Raw genomic sequence first — 17,568 nt, forward strand, 5'->3', positions numbered from 1 at the left:
CGGCAAATGAGAAAAATCAGTTCTTGCCCTCAATTTAAAATACACTGTTATTTATTATATAACAGGCCATATTTAAATACCCCTCACTGCTCTCTATGCTCTCTCACAGGTGAGCATATTCACTGAAAGAAGGGTGTCAATAAGAAAGCCACAGTTAAGTAATTTTTCAGTTAATTACATTTTTTGGACATATGCTATTACTAAGACATATTCCGAGTTTCATTTCAGACATCTATGAAGCAAAATGTAAAACATTTTCCATGACATGTCTGAAGAATGGCACAAATTTATTTTACAGATTTGTTTGCATTCAAATTACAAATGAATGATCCATATTACTATTTGACTCAGTGCTGTAACTATAGATTAACCACATTAATTTCAGAGGAATTTCTCCCCAGTTTTGCTTTGCCACACAAATCAGAATGGATGTGGTAATTATTATAAAATTCCTTGAGATTTTATACATTGTGGTTCATACATATCAATGACTGCAAAATTATTTTTCACCACAAAGTGTTTCATTTCTACAGGATGGTTGATGCTTTGCATTTTTTAAATAAAAATAACAGCTACAAAATAGATTTATTTTTTAAGCAGAATTTTTATAAGCTGATCTGGCAAATATTTATCTCTGACATATATTTAAAACCTATTAATATATATTTATGCAAATATCAATTATTCTCTTGAACCTTCTTTTGGGGGCAGGAAATGGAAAAACGATTTTCTAAAGAAGTTTATTTACAGAAATGAACTAATAAAACAATCCACAGCCTGACTGTACACCTGAAATAAGCCAGACTGACCAGAAATGCAATACCAGAGGACTGTAATTTTGAAACGATATAGGGGTTGAGAGAAGGGGAAGGAAGAAATTAATTTCTGCATGCTTTAAAAAAGAAAAACAGTAAGATATAATCTGTACCAGTAAGTCCCTACAGCTTTCCCCATACTGGGGAATTTTAGGGTAATGAGAAAGACTTCTACCTCAAAGCAGAAGCGGTATGACAAGAACTACAGTCTCAAAACACTTTATACATAACGTGCTGTTTCTTCACTTTGCTTTATAATTACCTGCAAAGTAACTGAAAATGAGACACACATTTTGCTCCACTGAATATCAGACTTTTACACTCATTTCAATGCAAACAAGGAGATGACCAAAAAAATGAGCTTCAGAAACTGTCTAACACTGGAATAAGACCGCATTTTTGTTAACCATGCCACCCTGGTGTGAGCTGACCTTCAAAAGAGCTTGTGTGGTTTGAAGCTGTCTTCCCATCCAGGGTGTGGTACAGCCCAGAAGCCACAGATATCAACCATTAGTTGCTCAGTACCACGGTGCATGAAACATTCGAAGGAATAACCTTAGATTTTTTTCTGTAGGCAACACACATTATATACTCAGTGTTGGTTTAGACCTTCCATGGTTATGAAACAGAAGGTAATTCTCATGTGTTCTATCAAACCTGGGCTAATAATTTTTTAATATTATTCTTGTAATATTGTAATATTAGAATTAATATTATTTATGTATTATGTGCTTTCAAGACTGCTTGAGGACATGAATGGAGAGCAGGTCAAGCAGCCCCTCATGAAGTCTTTAACAGATGAAAAAGGGCTTGTAACTGATAATTGCCAAAAGGTATTAGTTATTTTGTTCATGAAGTTATTTCTCTACATGCTCTGCAGAGCAGGCACCATTTGATGAACACCACAGACAGGAGCAATGTAGCCCATCCTCATCTAACTTCTCATTGCAAGGTTAGTATTGATTTTCTTTGAGCACTTTTCAGTCAGCTCACAGCCACACACCTGGTGCACAGACCACCTCCCTGCTTCACAAAGAAGAAAGGTTCTTAGTTGCTGCTTTTTTTTTCCCCACACACAGGAGAAAATACACAGGTGACTTATTTTCAAATGGAGGAAGAAGGCACTCCAACAGACACAGGACTGAGATAACAGCATTAATGGATGATGAGCTGTCTCATGGCCATGTTACACTCTAAGACTTGTCTGGCCTCTAAGTCAGCCACACAGTGTTGTGTGTTTCTATTCAGAGCCATGGAAAGGATAGGTTTTCTTTATACCTGCTGTTTTTGTTGTGTCAAATGCAGCTATTGAGGCATGAAACATAGCAGACGTCATGGTTGGTTTGCACAAGTTGTCTAAAAGATACTAAAACTCCAACTGAGGTATTCCAGATGGCACACAATATAATGATCTAAAGGTCCACACCCCTCTTTGACACCTTTCAGCTATTTACAGTATTTACAGATGGAGCAAGATAGAAAATTACGTGTACCAACAAGATAGATGAATTCCTAGTTCTATTTAATATTCCAGGCTCCATGTTAAGTGGCCTCTAAGCTATCCCTGAATGCCAAGATGCACGGAGAAACAAGGAATAAGTCTGCTTGACTTGAACTGGAAAGAACTTTAAAACCTCTATGTACAGTCTGCATAAGAATATTAGGGAAAAAAATACAATAAAATTCTTCATGCAAATTGCCATCTGGGCCAGGAAGCTGAGCACAATACTGTTTTCATCATCTTTAATGATGCACAGTTTAGTTCATGAGGAGGGGGGAAGGAAATGGGACCAACCTTTGACCAGTATGACAGCAGCATAAGTAATCCCTTATTGCATTATGAAATGATTCATACATGGGGACCTGTTACATTACTGGCCTGTTAACAGTATCACAGCTCCTTACTTTGACTTTTTTTCATTTTGTTTTACATCAGACAAGCCTATTGCTGTCATTTGTAAAGAACAGAATAGCTGCTACAGTTTTAATATCAAACACAGGAAAAAAATACACAGCAGCTGTTCATATTTTCTAGGAAGTCTGTTACAGTAATGATGTCATGGAAAAAGGCTGGAATCTATTAAAATGGATCAGACAGGCAGGCCATTCAAAGCCTTCAAACAATACACATATACAAGCTGCACTATATACCTTACATTAAAATAAAAACAGGCAAATAGTGGAGTTCTTTAAAAATATTGAGATCAGGCAATTAAGGTAATTTCATAGATTTACTTCAATAAATTCAGTTTACTACTGAAACCACCCAATAAAGCAAAATACAAAAGCTACAATCAGCTCACTGTCAATTAAGTTCACTTTCACCTATAAAAGCATTTAAACCTATTTTTAAATCACTGGCTCAAGCTACATAGGAACAAAGAAGCTCTCCCAGCAAAAGAGCAGCAGTGGATAGTTTGAAAACTAGTGATCCAATTTACCTTGTGTTTTTCCAGACTCCACTAAGTCAACTATAATATGACACCAAATTTTGAATATTCTGGGTTACTCTGATGATGAAAAGGGAATATATTACAGACAAAGCATTATAAATCTGAGATCAAGTTAAAAAGACATTCTTAAATTTTTTCCATTTCAAACCATCAAAAAGATTTTGTACTTGCTAATTATAAAACACCAGGTACAAAAAACCAAAATCAATGAAAATACATCAAGACTCAAAAAATTAATGAAACTACAAATTGGTTTAAAGTGGCAATTCCATCAAGTCATCTGAAGAAATCTGTTTGATGACAGCCCTAGTCAGTTTTGCATAAGTAAGCTATACTGCTCTCAGGATACTCCACATTCAGCTACATTCAACATTATTACTACAGTTATCTCTAAAAAAAAAAAACCAAAACCAAAACAAAAAATTAAAACTTACTATCAGAACTCCAGTCCAAAATTCAAACTTCTAAGCAGAATTAAAACCCCCAGAAAACAATGACCCAAACTTCACAGACACTTGATGCTGAGGCCATTAAACACCTCCTGCTGCAAATGGGTATGTATGAACAAATTTGGGTTCACGTAAGTTGAGCTGCCAGACCTTATCCCCACTATCCTGCTCACATTTCCAGTCCCAGTAAAAGGGGGAGGTGATGCATGCACTAAAAGCAGTAGGTTTGGCACGCAAGTGGCTCTGTGCCCTTCACTAAAGGCTCAAAGGATTTGAGCTAGGGTACGATAAAATGAGTCTGAATGCCTTATCTTAGGTACCCCACAGTGTTCATAAATTTTTACTTTAAGCTGTTATTGGATATAATAAAATAGCATTAACATTTCAGATGAAGATTCAGAGCAGCTTATAAACTATTCAGTGATTAATGCTCTTGTCTCATGTTTTCAATTTTCATTACTAGTGGAGGTCATATGTTATGATGTCAGTTTGAATCTACATTTCCATTTTGAGCTAATTTAATTTAAATTATGATCCTAAGGCATATGGTAAAAACGGCTTAGAAGTTCTATACTGACTAAATTTACTCACTCTGCTAACAGGATAGATTTCACATTCTGGTGCCACTTATTCATCAAACAAACACAATTTGGGTGGATGGTCCCAGACAGTAAAGATGCCACAGGTTGTATGTGCAGGAGCAGAACTCATCTATACCAAGATTTAACAGCACCATTGCCAACCTTGAGTGCAGGGGTTTGCAAGACTTGGACAATAATAGGAAATTAATCAAATCCCCAGAGCATGACGTAAATTGAATCTGCCAAAAGGATTCAGAAGGAGGAAGAACAGAAGTCTTAAAAGAGATCTGAGTTGGAGGAAGGCTCGGGGCATATTTTCTTTAGGAGCTAGTGGGATGGAGATGTTTCATGGGGCCTCTCACTAGTAAGACATTCACCCCTTTATTCTGCCATGCTCATCAGACTGGACAATTCCTCACCAAGTTGAAAGAGAAGTTTTATGAAACAGCTGAGATCAGAGGACAGTAGATTGCCAGTGGAGGCACTGCTCTGCTCTCCTCTGCCCATCCCACCCTCCTTGTATTTCCCTTGGACTATCACTGCCCTTCTCATGACCCTGTCTGTGACACCAGCTTACAAAGCTAAACCACTTGAGAGTTACCTTGGTCTTCTTTCTCTCTGGTCCCTGCTTCCCAAAAGAAATAGGTTTCAGGTGGCTTTGTGCTCCCTAAGACAACTCACTACAAGCCTAACTAAGAGACAGCTCAATAATCTGAGTGGTTTCAAGCCCAAGGTATAGAGCAACAATTTTCTGCATATTGCCATATCCTTTTCTCAGGTGCATTGGTTCCATGGGAAACATTAACAAAAAATTATTTCAGATTAAGTCATTAGGTTTGATGTTACGGCTTATTGTTATTTCTTACCATAGAAGAAATACGCATGGAGTAACAACAACTAAAAGTCCTTCTCAAAGCAAAACCAAGCTTAAATGGGTTTTTCAGGTATGCAATGCATGAAGCACCAGAATTATTATTGCTTTTTTTCTATCATTTATTACCGATTTTTTTCCAGTAATAAATGGTAGTGCAGGTACACAAATTGGATATTTCTATACAGCCTTTGAATTACAACAATTTCTTATATTGGTAAAGCGGTGGCAGAAACAACCACAACAACTCACTGGAGCTACTTCAACCATCACATGAAGAAGGGCATTCACAATTTACATAGTCCCTAAAACTTCAAAGCTCAATTTGAATTGGTCAAGTGTTAAAAAATTACTGCTAAAAGAGTGGACAATCTTCTGTAGCATTTTACAGCCAGATGCCTCTAGTGCAGCACATGCCAGCTCAAATGTTTTGTATTACACAAATACAATTCCAAAAACAAGGAATAGTACAGGAATTACATGCAGAAAGCATGGACCCACTCATGGGGTTTTTCTGTGTTTAATTTACTAAGGCAATTTTTTTCCCCCAAAATGATTGAACTGACTAGGAACATCATGTAAGATGTTCAAGATACCCCCTTCCTCCTGGGAGGCATTTAAGCACAGAGTAATCCAAAACCCTTCAAAAGGTCTTTAGTGTGAAGCAATAAAGCCATTTACATCTATGCAGATATACAACCAAAAGTGATGTATACATCCACACAATTACATTGGTTCTGTTATTATCTTTGTACTCATTTCAGATTCAGGCAGAAAAATAACTAACTTGGATACTGTAGAAGCAGGAACAGCATTTGCTATCATGTAGTTAAATATGGTAAATAGATGACTAATCCTACAATGTTTCAACAAAACAACATTAAAAAGAAGTTCTTTGTTAAAGGAAATATTTCTAAATTCATCTTAAAACATTCTTGAACAGATAATAATAAAAAGATTCATTTTCTACAAGAACGGGAGGACAACGCTTTGGGACAGAACGCAGAAAATTAATAGCATTTTAACGGTCCTAAGAATACTTATATACCATGTTCCTATATAAATTAAGATTAATATAGAAAAGATTATGCTTAATTAATTTGTTTAGTTTATAATGTTTGGAAGACAACACAGCTTTTTATTTTTTTAATACCTCCATGCAACTTACTGGCATTTTAATGTTAGCACATCCATTTTTATAAGAAAAGGCTACAACTTTATTTTAAACTTAACAGGCATTCATTCTTTTTCCTTTCAAAATCTAGGTATAAGTAACAAAGCACCAGAGTCTTATAAATTTTCTAACACCAAATGCAAATTAAGTCGTGAAATTGCTTTAGGAAAAGTTCCAAGAATGTAAACCCAAAGGAACTTCAACCCAATTTCTCAACTTCAGGCTCTTTAGGACACTGAGGCAAGGTAAGAGAATATGGTTCAGTCAGGAAGCGCTATCTGTGTATGGAAAAATGTTTAATTCTCCAGTTTCAACAACTTCCGGTATTGTGTTTATAAGCTCCAAGATGAAATAGATGTATACAAAAGGAAGAAATTGAAAGGATGGCAAGGGCTCTGTAGGTTAAACAGATCACAAAGTTTTCATCAGTGGTCCGGAAAAGTGGATTGACCGTTCGTAACTTAAAGGACATCCTCATATATTTTTTAAGCATCTATCAAATATTCCTCTCTCCTTTACTTGGGATCAAGTGAACTGCTTACCTGCATTGTATCAGTTTGCATTAGAAGCAAAAAAATGCACAATTCCCCTCCCCCCCCCCCAATGTGATAAGGTATCACTGCTCACATTTTGGTTTTATATTAGCTCTGACTATAAGGCTTTACAACACCACCCCCACCAAAGTGAATTTCCCATTATGAACAAAGTAATTATTTAATCTTTCAACAATCCTCCTGAAAAGACTCAAATCCTTTTTCCTTAAGCACAAGGCAGGAGTTTTAACAGATTGTTTAAACAAAGAGCTGCTGATTTTTTTGCTCAGCAGATCTACTTCTTGTTTACCGCAGGGGAGACATCAGTCAATGAATGACAACTTAACTTGCTGGGCACGCAATTATTTAGCGATAACCCCAAGGGGACTAGGGACATTTCCTGAACAAGAGTTTAGGTCTCCCAGTGCTTATCTGAAAATATGAGACAGACAATGACAAGCAGCCTGCACCAGAGTCACGCTGCCAACACCTGGTGTCAGTGTCCCCATTACTTCCAGCCACTTTCTCAACTGGCTCCCATTTTTCTGTCAGAAGACAATTCTTCACAAATCCCTTCTTGATAGACATCCTAGGTACTAAGCAGTCAAAATACTAACATCATTCAAACTTGAGAAAGACATCTGTCTTTCTCAAATAGCCTGCTTACTACAGCTTGTATCACTGTGAGCACCTCAAATGATTTTTCTTCAGCTTTTCAAAGTGTAGTTCATGAAGAGTAAACAATTCTGTGTTTACTTTATGATGGTGCTTATTAATAACAATGGTCTTTATAAAAAGAAAATTACTTAACTCAGTTCTTACCTATAGAACTCTTAATTTTCAAAAGTATTCTTGTCTCACAGTTTAAGTAAGATGGTATAATCTGCAACAGAGCAGAAAAATAAATCAATTACATATGATATTGTATATTTAACATAAGTTTTAGAATTCAGTCACACTTGAGCAAACTGACAGATGAAATTCTAACTATTTTCATGGTGTGGCACATACTTTATGGGGCACATACCAAGCAGCAATTGTACAATATTGCATATTCATATTAATAACGAATGCCTTTTTCCGTTCTCAGTGTTCCTGCTCAGACATGAGATGTTAGAGGTTTTATCTACCTCCACGCATTACTCATAGCACTCATGCTGTAGTTAGATAGATTAAATAGTTAAGGTCCTGCTGACACTGTATTTCTTGTCACTAAACACCCCAATCAATTGAATTAGGTGCTTTAGGAAGAGGTGCATGACTGGGCCAAGATGCACTCAACTCCCATTAACTTCTAATGGGCTCTTCAGTAAAAACATGCAAAAAAACCCCCATACTCCCTAAAAGTATGCATCTGATTACATCCCAGTGAACACTCAGGGAAGCCTAATTATAAATTAACACCCTGAACTGCAGCTAAACTAAACACTATGAGCCTGAGTTTCTACTGACCAAAAAAGGCTCCCTGTCCAAAAAGCGGCAGCCACACTGCAAAACCATTCCAGTCAAGACAGCCCACACTTGTATGCGCCATCTCTCACTGAGGGCAGAAGCTATGGGCTCTAACCTTTCATACAAGTTGCTGAAAATACCGCTAGGTATCACAGCCAGTTAAATCTACTGTTCTTTCATCTGCATCTAGTGCCAGACTTGGGCCAAGTTTTTCATTTATTGTTCACTAAGGGCTATTTGCTGACTTGATTTTACAGAGAGACTGACAGACCAAGAAGCTTTGTTTAAGAAACAGTCTAAGTGAACATCTGCAGAACTCAGATAATTTTTTCTTTCCGAGTGTGGGGTTTGGTTTTGTTTTTTTGTTTTTGCTCTTCAACTAACCTACCTAGGGTCAGCATGAGCTGCCTGTGTTCTAGGAGAATTTGCTGGCATAACCATCATGAAGAAATTATGCCTAGCCTACCTAAACAGCACAGCCCTGAGCCAAAAGCCAGCAGAAGAGAACAGCGGCAACACTATTTCACTGCTCAAATATCTGAAGGCCCCGGTGTTGAGCCTTTGTTCTCTGTGCTGGTTCTCCAAGCTGGACAGGCAACCACAAGCCTCAAATTACACTTCATTGATCCAGGGAAACTGAGGTGGTGTTCAGTTTCAGGTCTGCAACGTGCACGTTGACCTGCCTGTTTGTTGGCCTAAACAATGAGATTTCAGGAAATGAGGAGCTTGCACTTTGTCCGAGTCTCATTTTCGGAGAGGGGGATCTCTGTCTCAGAGGCCTAGGTTGGTATGGGAGGAAAGCATAACATCTGGACCCAGGCACTTGCCCTGCATTCCTTCACTGAGCAAGTTTCTGCTTCTAATTCAACATGACCAAAATCAAACACAAACCTAGAAATGGGAGGTGGTCTCAACTAGCTCCAATTCCTTTAGCACAATGTTTTTGTTAGCTCTGGTAAAACTGGAAGATGTTTGTAGGAAGGAGACAGGGGGATTACAACAGTTTGTTCAGTAATGTTTTACAAACACACATTCCCACATTTGGAAGATTTCGTACAGTCCATCAATACAAAACCAAAACCTAACCATTTGCAATAAAAAAATATATCGTTTATATAGAAATTTGAAAAATTCACGTAACACTATATTAATAAGATCCACAGCAATGGAGTGCCAGAAGTTAAATGTAGAAATAACCTATATGACAAAAAGAAAAAAAAAATTCTTCAGTATCCTCTAGAAAATAACTAAAATTTTCCATGCAAACTTTGCATTAAACTAAATGACAGATAAAGTTGCTCAAATGTGCAATTCAAGAATTCCAATATGAGACTCAAGCAAAGACCTTTGTTTCTCTGGCATGGAAAACAATTCCACAAAGATGCTTATAAATGACATAGCTTAACCCCCCCACACCCAATGCCCAAAAAACCCCATACAATAGGAATAAATGACACATGAGACATTTTTGAGGAACAATGTTCACTTCTCTCCTGAAAGTAAGAAAAACTATCTCATTGTGTTCATGTATGGGAAACAGAAGTTTCAGTTATTTGCTTGCAGCCATACAAGAATTATAATCTGGTGTCTAAATCAGCTGCAGTGCTTTTGTATTAGTTTATCTTCCTTTTAAAGTTTCTCTAACTTTAAAGTACTGTTGGACTGAAGCCTTGCCTTATGCCTCCAAGCAACATTTTATTATTTATTCTGGCTAATTGATTTGCCCAATTCCTCATCCACATTCAGAAGGCACCTTCTGTTTGGAAAGAAAATCTAGTACTTCTGGACTTCAGGTTGCCACCAGAGCCAAGTAAAGGATTTTTTTTTTTTTTTTTAAACAGGCTAACATTCACAACACACTTTTTTGTGTGATTTTGTTTGTTGTTAGTTTTAACAAAGACCTTGGCAGCTTTACTCTTTGTTTTGCTTTCATTTAACCTTAAATAAAAAGATTTATGAAATTCATGTTCATATCCCAGCAGCAACTTCTCAGCAATTTCAAGCTATTTTTATTCAGCAACATCTGAAAAAATGCCTACGTGGCACGAGTTTCTGCAGTGCTCCACTGCAAGAAACCAGGATCCTGAAAAGGCCAAAAAGGACAACATTTCATCACATTAATTTACTTTTTGTCTATCCCAAACACAGAGGGGAACTCTCCACCATAAAAACCACTGTTACCAGCTCAGTTCAGAATTTTTTCTTGCTCAGAGAGTAGCTGAGGTAACTTATTGCAGAGATCCAGCTGTACATCCCGCTAGTAATAGATGGACTGTGCAGAACAGGTTCCCTTTTCTGTTCCTAGGTACCAGATAGCCTTTTATTGTACAATAATGTCTTAGCTTAGTTTTAACTTGTACTTCACAGCACAAGAAAGAGAGACAGTAGAAAACAGAACAAATAGAAACTCAGCTGAGACGTGGTTTCTTTTACAGTTCCTTCAAAACTAGCAACACGAAATATAAAGTTTCACCCTCTTATCTAGAATATGTAAATGCTTCAGATTCTGATCTCAGGCTGACTTCCACCAACAAGAGCACAGTGGCTGCCTGGGGAGCTGCTGCCTGGGGAGCTGCTGCTGTCCATCTGCTTTACCCTGATACAAGATTGCAATCAGATCTGGGTAATCTCACCTCTGAGTTTGCCACACACATAAATTAAGGGATCACACGCAATAGTGCTTGTGCTAACTGAAATAAAATTTATGAGCAAAAAAATATTTGTAGCCTTTTCCCTTCCACCCACTAATGTGAAAACAGTGATTTATCTACATAAATGAAAGAGGAATTTCTTTATATTTGCTCTTTCCAGAGGAACACCCATGCAGTATGTTTACCCACATGCCTATGGAAAATAGAACAAATATACCCATAGTATATTATATATACACTATATAAAATACCAGAGAATTTTAATAGCTAATAAGCTATTTAAATGCAGAGAATATATTTTCTACTGTTCAAATACCACAAATATATGCACCTAACACTACAGAATCAAAGAACAGTTTGAGTAAGAAGAGACCTTTTAAAGGTCATTTAGTCCAACCTCCCTGCATTAAAAGCTTCATAGCAGTCACATAAATATGCACTGCCTAAAAATCACTTCGGTAGGTTTATACATGTTACTATTTGTGAGATGCCTGTGTACATCCTCCTGGATGACAGAAGGATTTAAAAAAGCGGCCACTAGAAAATGCATGAATAGTGTGATGTGTGATGTGCCAAGTCACTGCTTGCTGGTAGCCCCTGCACTATTCCTCACACAACCACAAGTCACTGGTATACTGGGTATGCTGGCAGGGAGCTCTGCTCTTTTCACTCAAATCAAGGAAGTCCCAGTGGAAAGAACAATTCAGTATTCCAGCAACTCAACATGGAGTGCTGACTTTGAATAAACTTTAACAAGGTGTTCACGGCTGAGAAATAACAGCAGGGGATCCCTGAAAGTTTCAGACTAATTGGCAGATGCTTTTCCACGTCAGAAAAAAAAATAAAAATGCAAAACCTGACCCTTGTTGTTCGGAATACGTAACAAGTCACATTACAGAACTCCAAAGCTGCATCTCAACCATGAAACCTCAAAACATGATATGCTAAACACATGCAACACTAAAAGCATGAAAAAAAAGACAGAACTGCTAGACGTGCACTTGAATAGCACATACCAGCTTATGTTCACAACTCCGAGCCACTACAAACATCAGCTCATCCACATGTACCCAACTCAGGTGCATTTCCTATGTCCTCTACCACGAAACACAAAAGAAATAAGTATTACATGTGGAACCAATCTTTCCATTCAGTTTACAGAATCAGTTTACAGAATCTCTCATCTCTCTTTCTGGAAGTCAGATTTACAGCACAGAATGTGGCAAAAGACAGCAAATGACAAGTCGGCGGAAGCAACAGACACCTCCCATGTGGGTTCCTGTTTTAAAGGACATATAACTGAGGGACTCAGGTCTATAGCAGATTTACTGTATTTGACGACTGCAGGAGTGTAGTTCTTAACTAGACAACAGTCAACCAGTTGGACCAGCAGCATGTTCTTACTTTTCAGTGTCTTAGAGAAGGCTGACTACAAGCAAACAGTTTTTGTGAAGTTGATGTGTTTATTAGCCACCAAACTAAATGGAGGATTAGAATGGTCTTTGTTAAATGTCAGCTGAGACAATGAAAGCCACCACTGAAAGACCAGTGTGAACATATGTTACACTTCTGCTGTCTCTGACAGATGTGCTGGCAAAATTCTGCAGTTCGGGGCCACCCGGTGCCACCTGGTTACATTTGTAGTAGGAACCATCAGGGTTTTGGAGCAAATCACTCATGGGGACAAAAATGCAACAGCCCCCAATTCATAGCCAGAATTCCCTAACTTGGGAAGTCACTTTGCTTGCCCAGAGCACAGCCACTGTGTAAGCTTTGTAAGAGGGGCAGGAGCCTTTCAGGCCCTTCCAGCTGCATAGTAAGGATGTTCCTCAGGTGACAAAGAACTGACTTGGTTCCGTGTGTGTCTCCTGCATTAAACTTGCACAGAGGAGCAAACCCAGTAGGGAAACCAGGGGAAAGAGGGCAGCAGGGAAAGGAACAGTTTAGTTGCTCCCTGCAAAAGAGAGGCAGATTTTCAGACTGGCTGCAAAGCCAAGCTTCATATTACAAGTGAGAGAACAGCTTCCTGTTGTTTGATCTGCCCACTTTAGTAAAAGAGCACTTGCTAAATGTGGCATCAAAGGCATTCTAATTGTCATCATTGCTTCCACCTGTCCCCTGAAATACAACTCCAAATACCATCTAAAAACCTCAGCCTCAGAGTGGCAATGGCGTGTGCTTGTCTAATGCTACGACATGAGCAGTCTCGGTCACATCTTGAGGATTATTCTGCATTAGACACTGCTCTGACGTAGAAGTAAAAGGTTGGCACTCCGTCCCCTAAGTAATACATTTGCTCTCTATGACCTATCAAGATCAGCTGTTCAAACTTCCTATTCAAAGAGGAATTTTCACAAGACTATTTTTGAGGAGCTAGGTTTTGTTTTTAACAGAGTAACATAAGCTCTTTATAGGAAATTAGTGTCTATAATCATTGCTGCTCCTACTGAATAAAATCAGACCAGTAAGTGAACAGCCAAGCAAACAAAACAATGCAGTTAAAGTGAAACTGACTGGAAAATCATAATACAGCCATATCATCATAAAACTTTTACCAACTGTTCAAATAACTTATAAAGTTAATTACTCTAAAAGTTAAATAGAAATACACTAATGTATCCAATTGTGTAAGTTTTTGCTTCCATAAATCTCCATCTCTAGTAAAGCCCATAAATTACCTGCATCATTAAACCTCAGCAAACCTGGCAGTGAACATAAAATTTGAGTGCTTACACATCAAAAATCATGATAAAAACCACCCCAAAACAATCTGAAACAGTCTACATAACCTGTTTCAAACAAACTTCTTAATCTGAAAACAGGCAGGATCACACTTACTTGAAAATGCCTGGATCTTTATATTCTGACTAAATCCAGAAGAACACACTCCAGTTTCTCAAGCCTGGCAACCAAGAGACCCACAGGGCAGCCTGGGAAAACTGGTGGAGCTGCTTTGCTTGCAGGGATTTTGCAGGGGACCAAACTGCGTGTGAACTGCCAGCTAAACTCTGAGTGGGCAGCACATCACGCAGCACAGGGAAGGTGACTAATTGGTAGAGGACATGAGAGCCTTTCAAGGAGAGGGAAAATTCATGGCAGATGAACATCTCTTCTGCTCCCTTATTCCACTCTGCTCTGCTCTTTCACATTAATGGAAAATATCAAACTAACAAGGCAGTGCAATATATCACAAGGAAATTGTAACACACATTTCCCTGTCAAAATAAGGCCGCATTTTATTTCTGTGATACACCACAGCAATAACACATTAGTCAACATGCAAAACCCTAACAATAATAATTCAAAAATAACACAAGCCACGTGTTGGCTGGTGTTCCCTGTAGTCTTTGTGTAAAAAAAGTTGGAAAACACGTCAACATGACAGAGCTGCAAGATTTCAGGCTCCAGCCATATTCATACACAGACTTCACAAGAACCTGGAGCCAACGGTTTTGCAATCCAACCATGGAGCAGCTTTTTACGCCCTCCTCTCCGGGCTCTTGCCTGAACATAACAATCTTGAAAAATGTGGCTACTGACACCCTGCTTTATGACTCACTGAAGTGTTTTGAGCCTGGGAAGTCACATCTGGAAGCATGCTATGACATGCTCTTCTGCTCTAGAGAACAAGCAGTAACCAAAAGCAGAGAGACCATTATGGACCAGTTTGTGATGGGCAAACTACTCAAAACACAGCATTGGGTCTGAATCAAACCATGGAGTCCTGCCTGGCTTTTCCCACTTTTTTCCATTTGAAAGGATCCACATGCATTCCAGCCCTATTCTTAAGTTCACTCCTTCCCATTCAATGCTGACTTTTATGTTCTGTATTTTCCCCCCTCCAAGTATTAACCACAGCAATGCAAAGTAGAAAATTCTTATAAAATAGAAATACAAACTTGCAGATTGTGAGCATCAAACAACTGAACATTTCCTTCCTTCTTTGCTAATTACACTGCAAAGAATTTACCTTGGCAGAGTCTTCAAAACTCTACTATTAATTTTCAAATATTCTTTAGTGATGAAGCTTGTTTAGATCTAGAATTGTTTCTACTTGACTTCTCCTGCCTCCTTGAAGCTTTGCATCTTCAGACCTAAGTTAAACAGAGCACCAAACTTCTCATTTAGGAAGTTTCTCTCATACATTTCTTGCTTGCACAGAATCTCTAAGGTGTCTTTCTTCCTTTAAAAAAAGCAAGACAATGTTGTTGTTATATTAAAAACTTACCTAATGTTCATTTCTTCAGTGCTCTAATCTTTAAATGAGGTTTACTAAGGAGATGAATTTTAGCTCTGTGTTTCTTGAGGGGAAAAAAATAATGTGTATTTGTATGTCATTCAGTCCTATTTCCCTATTTTAACACTTAGCCTCCTGAACAAAAATACATAATTTTCAGTCCCCATCACTGCTAGAAAACCCCAAGCTATGCTGTGCATTAAGTGCCTGATTCATCAGTCGTTGGTATATCCTTTCACCACTTTTAAAATTATTACGCAATAAGATGCTGAGGTTTTACACACTTGTTTTCCCCATGCACTGAAATAACTTACACAGAAAAACAGGCCAAGCTGCACTATGTGTCAGTATGTGCCTCTCAAAAGGTTTCTTCTAAGTGGCAATATTTGAGCAGGACACCCTTGCCCTTATATCCACCTTAAAAGGAGCTGGATTTGTCCTAAGGCTACAAGAGGTCACTCTACAATTCAACAGCATCCTGCAAGTGCCTGGGACAAAACTTGGGATACAGATTGTCCCTGCAGGCAGGCACAGTGGAATTAAGGCTGCTGCCTTCGAGCACCCTGCCTCTGAGCTGCCATCACCTGCTACAGGCTGCAGCATCTACCTGGGTCTTTAAAATAACAGCAAAAATGTTCTGAGCATGTTATTCCAAATCTAATGATCCAGGAGTACTAATGGGTTTAGGAGATGCCTTCAGCAGCACTCATATAGAAGCCAATGTGTAGACAATGAGTGTCAGATTTCCCCACAAAAATATTTAGATTCATGCTTTTTAGCAACTTTGCAAAACTGAAAGCAAGAAAAAATAATTTTCTGCCAGGGTTCCTGAAAGAAACAGAAAATACCTTGATGATTAAGCTTTTGTTTTCATTTTTAGGGCCCACATGGAAGTCCTTTGCACAGGCACTGAGCGGGTACAAAGGGGGATTAGACATTGGCATTAGATTAGAACCCATTTTTCCTTCGAAGGAGGCACTTCTGGAACAAGGGCTTGCAGCACTTCACAGAGATCCCTGCTTTATTCAGGAAGGAAGTCATGTCTAATTAAACTAGACAGAACAGATTCTTCATCATTTCAGCTGGAAAAGCCAGCAAGGCAGCTCCGCTAGCACAGGGACAGCCAACTGCGGCTTCCCAGCTTGCCAGCAGCCTGTAAAGCTGCTACTGGGGGGCCTTGGCATTGTATTCAAAGCCACTTTTAAGAGCCAATATGGTAAGCTGTGCAAGATATGATGTGCAGGGAGTCCCATAAAATCCTTTAATGAAAACAGCAGGCTTGTGTTGGAAAAAGTTTCAAGGAGCCGTGTACACCAGTACAAAGATTTAAGCTCCCGTAAGACACCAGGGCCCGAGTGCACAGGCTCCAGTAGCCCCAGACCTCACTACAAGGTTTTGGGAAGTTTTCTATAAGAAAGTTTGCATCATTGAGTCACAGTTCATAGAGCAAATATTGATATGATGATGACAGAGCACTTTTCTCCCCCGCTGCTCTGCTGTATTAAACCATCAGAGGCAAGGTGAGATGGTTAGCCAGCTAAAAGCCAGCAGACAGGCCTGCCTAGCAAGCTGCCTGTGCTAAGTGTGCAACATGAATCTAACAGGGACACACGCCTGCTGCTGGGACAGTACCAGTTAATGTCCCTGGGATGAGTTATTCTTAGATAAAGCACTATCAATTTCAACTCCCTCTAGGTGGAAGGCAGTCTGAGGCTGTCTTGAGGAGGTGCGTAACACCGAAGGTCTATCTCTTCTTTCTTCCACTATGTACAAATGCAATGACCCTTCTTTTTAAGCAAAATCTTTGCAGATTTCTGCCAGCGTTGCCTGCAGTGCCAAGTATTTGCCATTCCCAAAGAGAGGGAAGGCAGGACCCCCATTCTGAAGAGCATTTCAGAGGTGTGAATGGGGATGAATCCAGCAGCTCTGCCTGTCAAGCACCTCTGACTCTCGCTTTTCTCCTGTGCTCCTGGACCCCAGTGATGTGGGGTGCAGCTGCTCTGCTGTACAGGGATGTGCTGGCCAGCTACACTAGATAATCGGGATACCAGCCTGGAACACAGGCTACAGGACCACAGGGAACATCAAGGCACTTCTGCTTCAAGGAGCCTCATTAGAAAACAGAGGATGTGTAGGCCTCTGCTTATGACACTTTACCTACCACATCATCCAAAACTCCCTTATAAAACACATCAACACAGCTTTACTGGTAGAATGTGACTGTCACCAGAATATACGTTTTGCCTGTTTACTGAAGTTCTTCCCAGCTCCTCCAAATTCCTCAAAGTCACCGCAACCACTGTAAGAAAACACAGCAGTGGCTCTAAGTGGTTCAAAGAGAAGAAGATCACC

The 17,568-nt window shown here is 39.0% G+C and overlaps 1 protein-coding gene across 2 annotated transcripts in view; it reads right to left on the reverse strand.

The window, feature by feature from the left end:
• BMPR1B (bone morphogenetic protein receptor type 1B) overlaps positions 1-17,568 on the reverse strand; it is a 234,388-nt gene that overhangs the window by 136,365 nt on the left and 80,455 nt on the right. The window contains exon 3 of one of the 2 annotated variants that reach the window (XM_032109036.1): positions 7,699-7,759. The exons of the other annotated variant lie outside the window; for it this stretch is intronic. The gene's annotated coding sequence lies outside the window, so the exon portion shown is untranslated. The remainder of the gene's footprint in view (positions 1-7,698; positions 7,760-17,568) is intronic. 2 annotated transcript variants of the gene reach the window in all.

Source organism: Corvus moneduloides, chromosome 5, assembly GCF_009650955.1.
Source record: "Corvus moneduloides isolate bCorMon1 chromosome 5, bCorMon1.pri, whole genome shotgun sequence".
Taxonomy (NCBI): domain Eukaryota; kingdom Metazoa; phylum Chordata; class Aves; order Passeriformes; family Corvidae; genus Corvus; species Corvus moneduloides.